Below are 6,188 nucleotides of genomic sequence, written 5' to 3'. Positions count from 1 at the left end.
AGATGTTAAGAAACCGGGCATTAGGTGTTAAGAAACTTCTTCAGATGTTAAGAAACCTGGCAATAAAAAAGCATTGGTGTTAAGGAACCTTTTCAGGTGTTGAGAAACCACTTCAGATGTTGAGAAACCTGGCAATTAAAAAGCATTGGTGTTAAGAAACCTCTTCAGATGTTAAGGAACCTGGAAATAAAAAAGCATTGGTGTTAAGAAACCTCTTCAGGTGTTGAGAAACCTGGCATTAGGTGTTTAGAAACCTCTTCAGGTGTTGAGAAACCTGGCATTAGGTGTTAAGAAACCTCTTCAGATGTTAAGAAACCTGGCAATAAAAAAGCATTGGTGTTAAGGAACCTCTTCAGGTGTTGAGAAACCACTTCAGATATTGAAAAACCTGGCAATTAAGAAGCATTGGTGTTAAGAAACTTCTTCAGATGTTAAAAAACCTGGCAATCGGTGTTAAGAAACCTCTTCAGGTGTTAAGAAACCCGGCAAAAGATGTTTAGAAACCTCTTCAGGTGTTGAGAAACCTGGCGTTAGGTGTTAAGAAACCTCTTTAGGTGTTGAGAAACCTGGCATTAGGTGTTAAGAAACCTCTTCAGATGTTAAGAAACCCGGCAAAAGATGTTTAGAAACCTCTTCAGGTGTTGAGAAACCTGGCATTAGGTGTTAAGAAACCTCTTCAGATGTTAAGAAATCTGGCAATACGTGTTAAGACACCTCTTCAGATGTTAAAAAACTTGGCAATCGGTGTTAAGAAACCTCTTCAGGTGTTAAGAAACCCGGCAAAAGGTGTTAAGAAACCTCTTCAGGTGTTGAGAAACCTGGCGTTAGGTGTTAAGAAACCTCTTCAGGTGTTGAGAAACCTGGCATTAGGTGTTAAGAAACCTCTTCAGGTGTTGAGAAACCTGGATATGAGAAAGCATTGGTGGTAAGAAACGTCTTCAGGTGTTGAGAAACCTGGAAATTAAAAAGCATTGGTGTTAAGAAACCTCTTCAGGTGTTGAGAAACCACTTCAGATGTTGAGAAACCTGACAATTAAAAAGCATTGGTGTTAAGAAACCTCTTCAGATGTTAAAAAACCTGGATATCGGTGTTAAGAAACCTCTTCAGGTGTTAAGAAACCCGGCAAAATGTGTTAAGAAACCTCTTCAGGTGTTGAGAAACCTGGCAATTAAAAAGCATTGGTGTTAAGAAACCTCTTCAGATGTTAAGAAACCTGGCATTAAAAAAGCATTGGTGTTAAGGAACCTCTTCAGGTGTTGAGAAACCACTTCAGATGTTGAGAAACCTGGCAATAAAAAAGCATTGGTGTTAAGAAACCTCTTCAGGTGTTGAGAAACCTGGCATTAGGTGTTAAGAAAACTCATCCGATGTTAAGAAATCCGGCAATACGTGTTAAGACACCTCTTCAGGTGTTGAGAAACCTGGATATTAGAAAGCATTGATGATAAGAAACCTCTTCAGGTGTTGAGAAACCTGGCAATAAATAAGCATTGGTGTTAAGGAACCTCTTTAGGTGTTGAGAAACCACTTCAGATGTTGAGAAACCTGGTAATTAAAAAGCATTGGTGTTAAGAAAGCTCTTCAGATGATAAAAAACCTGGCAATCGGTGTTAAGAAACCTCTTCAGGTGTTAAGAAACCCGGCAATAGGTGTTAAGAAACCTCTTCAGGTGTTGAGAAACCTGGCAATTAAAAAGCATTGGTGTTAAGAAACCTCTTCAGGTGTTGACAAACCTGGCATTAGGTGTTAAGACACCTCTTCAGATGTTGAGAAACCTGGCAATCGGTGTTAAGAAACCTCTTCAGGCTTTTAGAAACCTGGATATTAGAAAGCATTGGTGATAAGAAACCTCTTCAGGTGTTGAGAAACCGGGACATTAAAAAGCATTGGTGTTAATAAACCTCTTCAGGTGTTGAGAAACCTCGCAATAAAAAAGCATTGGTGTTAAGGAACCTCTTTAGGTGTTGAGAAACCACTTCAGATGTTGAGAAACCTGGCAATTAAAAGGCATTGGTGTTAAGAAACCTCTTCAGATGTTAAAAAACCTGGCAATCGGTGTTAAATAACCTCTTCAGGTGTTAAGAAACCCGGCAATAGGTGTTAAGAAACCTCTTCAGGTGGTGAGAAACCTGGCATTAGGTGTTAAGAAACCTCTTCAGATGTTAAGAAATCTGGCAATACGTGTTAAGACACCTCTTCAGGTGTTGAGAAACCTGGCAATAGGTTTTAAGAAACCTCTTCAGGCTTTCAGAAACCTGGATATTAAAAAGCATTGGTGGTAAGAAACGTCTTCAGGTGTTGAGAAACCTGGAAATTAAAAAGCATTGGTGTGAAGAAATCTCTTCAGATGTTAAGAAATCTGGCAATACGTGTTAAGACACCTCCTCAGGTGTTGAGAAACCTGGCAATAGGTTTTAAGAAACCTCTTCAGGCTTTCAGAAACCTGGAAATTACAAAGCATTGGTGTTAAGAAACCTCTTCAGGTGTTGAGAAACCTGGAAATTAAAAAGCATTGGTGTGAAGAAATCTCTTCAGATGTTAAGAAATCTGGCAATACGTGTTAAGACACCTCCTCAGGTGTTGAGAAACCTGGCAATAGGTTTTAAGAAACCTCTTCAGGCTTTCAGAAACCTGGAAATTACAAAGCATTGGTGTTAAGAAACCTCTTCAGATGTTTAGAAACCTGGCAATAGGTGTTAAGAAACCTCTTCAGGTGTTGAGAAACCACTTCAGATGTTGAGAAACCTGGCAATTAAAAAGCATTGGTCTTAAGAAACCTCTTCAGATGTTTAGAAACCTGGCAAAAGGTTTTAGGAAACCTCTTCAGGCTTTCAGAAACCTGGAAATTACAAAGCATTGGTGTTAAGAAACCTCTTCAGGTGTTTAGAAACCTGGCATTAGGTGTTAAGAAATCTCTTCAAGTTTTCAGAAACCTGCCAATAGGTGTTAAGAAACCTCTTCAGATATTAAGACACCTAGTTGTAGGTTTTAAGAAACCTCTTCAGGTTGTCAGAAACCTGCCAATAGGTGTTAAGAAACCTCTTCAGATATTAAGACACCTAGTAGTAGGTTTTAAGAAACCTTTTCAGGTTTTCAGAAATCTGCCAATAGGTGTTAAGAAACCTCTTCAGATATTAAGACACCTAGTAGTAGGTTTTAAGAAACCTTTTCAGGTTTTCAGAAACCTGCCAATAGGTGTTAAGAAACCTCTCCAGATGTTTAGAAACCTGTCAATAGGTGTTAAGAAACCTCTTCAGTTGTTAAGAAACCTGGCAATTAAAAAACATTGGTGTTAAGAAACCTCTTCAGGTGTTAAGAAACCTGTCAATAGGTGTTAAGAAACCTCTTCAGGTGTTAAGAAACCTGGCAATTAAAAAACATTGGTGTTAAGAAACCTCTTCAGGTGTTGAGAAACCTGGAAATAGGTGTTAAGAAACCCTTTCAGGTGTTTAGAAACCTGGTATTAGGTGTTAAGAAACCTCTTCAGGTGTTGAGAAACCTCTTCAGTTGATAAGAAACCTGGCAATTAAAAAGCATTGGTGTTGAGAAACCTGGCAATAGGTATTAAGAAACCTCTTCAGATGTTAAGAAACCTTGCAATTAAAAAGCATTGGTGTTAAGAAACTTCTTCAGGTGTTTAGAAACCTGGTATTAGGTGTTAAGAAACCTCTTCAGGTGGTGAGAAACCTCTTCAGTTGATAAGAAACCTGGCAATTAAAAAGCATTGGTGTTGAGAAACCTCTTCAGGTGTTGAGAAACCTGGCAATAGGTTTTAAGAAACCTCTTCAGATATTTACAAACCTGGCAATAGGTGTTAAGAAACCTCTTCAGATGTTAAGAAACCTGGAAATTACAAAGCATTGGTGTTAAGAAACCTCTTCAGGTTGTCAGAAACCTGCCAATAGGTGTTAAGAAACCTCTTCAGATGTTAAGACACCTCGTAGTAGGTTTTAAGAAAACTCTTCAGGTTTTCAGAAACCTGGCAATTACAAAGCATTGGTGTTAAGAAACCTCTTCAGCTGTTAAGACACCTCGTAGTAGGTTTTAAGAAAACTCTTCAGGTTTTCAGAAACCTGGCAATTAAAAAGCATCGGTGTTAAGAAACCTCTTCAGATACTTAGAAACCTGGCAAAAGGTGTTACGAAACCTCTTCGGATGTTAAGAAACCTGGCAATTAAAAAGCATTGGTGTTAAGAAACCTCTTCAGGTGTTTAGAAACCTGGTATTAGGTGTTAAGAAAGCTCTTCAGGTGTTAAGAAACCTCTTCAGATGTTAAGAAACCTGGCAATTAAAAAGCATTGGTGTTAAGAAATCTCTTCAGATGTTTAGAAACCTGCCAATAGGTTTTAAGAAACCTCTTCAGGTTTTCAGAAACCTGGAAATTACAAAGCATTGGTGTTAAGAAACCTCTTCAGGTGTTTAGAAACCTGGCATTAGGTGTTAAGAAACCTCTGCAGATGTTAAGACACCTAGTAGTAGGTTTTAAGAAACCTCTCCAGGTTTTCAGAAACCTGGCAATTAGAAAGTAGTGGTGTTAAGAAACCTCTTCAGGTGTTGAGAAACCTGGCAATCACAAAGCATTGGTGTTAAGAAACCTCTTTAAATGTTTGGAAACCTGGCTATCAAAAAGCATAGCTGTTAAGAAACCGCTTGTGTTTTTTGAAAAACCTGGCAATAGCTCTTAAAAAACGCCCTCAGATCTTCAGGTGTTGACAAACCTGGTAATCACAAAGCACGAGTGTTAAGAAACCCCTTCAGGATTTGAGAAACCTGGCATTAGGTGTCAAGAAAACTCTTCAGGTGTTGAGAAACCTCGCAGTAGGTGTTAAAAAAGGTCTTTAAATGTTAAGAAACCTGGCACTCACAAAGCATTGGTGTTAAGAAACCTTTTTCAATGTTAAGAAACCTGGCAATCAAAAAGCATTGGTGTTAAGAAACCCCTTCAGGTTTTGAGAAACCTGGCATTAGGTGTTAAATAAACTCTTCAAGTGTTGAGAAACCTGAAAATCAAAAAGCATTGGTGTTAAGAAACCTCATCAGATTTTAAGAAACATGGCAATCAAAAAGCATTGGTGTTAAGAAACCTCATCAGATTTTAAGAAACATGGCAATCAAAAAGCATTGGTGTTAAGAAACCTCTTTAAATGTTAAGGAACCTGGCAATCACAAAGCATTGGTGTCAAGAAAACTCTTCAGGTGTTAAGAAATCTGAAAATCACAAAGCATAGCTGTTAAGAAACCGCTTCAGGTTTTGAAAAACCTGGCAATAGGTGTTAAAAAACGTCCTCAGATGCTGAGAAACTTGGCGTTAGGTGTTAAGAAACCTCTTCAGGTGTTAACAAACCTGGCAATCAAAAAGCACTGGTGTTAAGAAACCTCTTCAGGTTTTTAGAAACCTGGCAATCACAAAGCACAGGTGTAAAAACAACCAGCTCGGTTACAGTCCTATCCAAGACATTAAGGGTAGGTTCACGTCCATTATGTCTTTAAAACAGTACTTACATTTCCATCTGCACATCGACCGCGGTTTGGTCGCCTTACCTGTTCCAACCTGTGCGTCCTGGCCGCCGAGAGATCCCTTCCTTAAAGCAAGTTCCTGTTGTTTCCCCTCTGGTCCGTTGGTACGGCAGATGCTCCTCTCTTCCTCGAAAACCATCCTGCTGAACTCTCGTGGTCATTGTTTCCCTCCTGCGCGACAAACCAAGTCCTGTCCGGTCCAGCTGCTGTTCACTTCTGAAGCCGTGTCCGGCTGGGTACTTTACTGAGGGCAGTTCCTGAAAGGTTCTGGAATGATGATGCAATAAAGCCATCAAAGCTCCTACAGAATTCTGTCACGTAGGCGCGCGCGCACGCACTCACGCACGCACGCACGCACGCACACACGCGCGCGCACAACAATTGTTGTTTTTTAAATGTCGTTGGGGTTTTTGGCCCTCTTGGGCAAAATGTAGCATGTGGTGTGTAAACAAAATACAAAAAGCAAAATAAATCTCCAGCATGCATCGGGCCGGTCGACCTCGACACAGCTCCCACAATGCAAAGCGCTGGCGGTGGCTCGCCATTAACGTTACTTCTTAACTTCTTATTTTATATATATTTTATATATATCTTGTATTGTTAGACAGTGTCAGTATGTCAGTATGTCCGTGGTCATTTAGTTGTGCTATATAGTCACTGGTTGTGCTCA

The sequence above is a fragment of the Enoplosus armatus genome, chromosome 18, assembly GCF_043641665.1.
Source record: "Enoplosus armatus isolate fEnoArm2 chromosome 18, fEnoArm2.hap1, whole genome shotgun sequence".
NCBI classification, from domain to species: Eukaryota; Metazoa; Chordata; class Actinopteri; order Centrarchiformes; family Enoplosidae; genus Enoplosus; species Enoplosus armatus.
Note: the sequence above shows the minus strand (reverse complement) of the source record.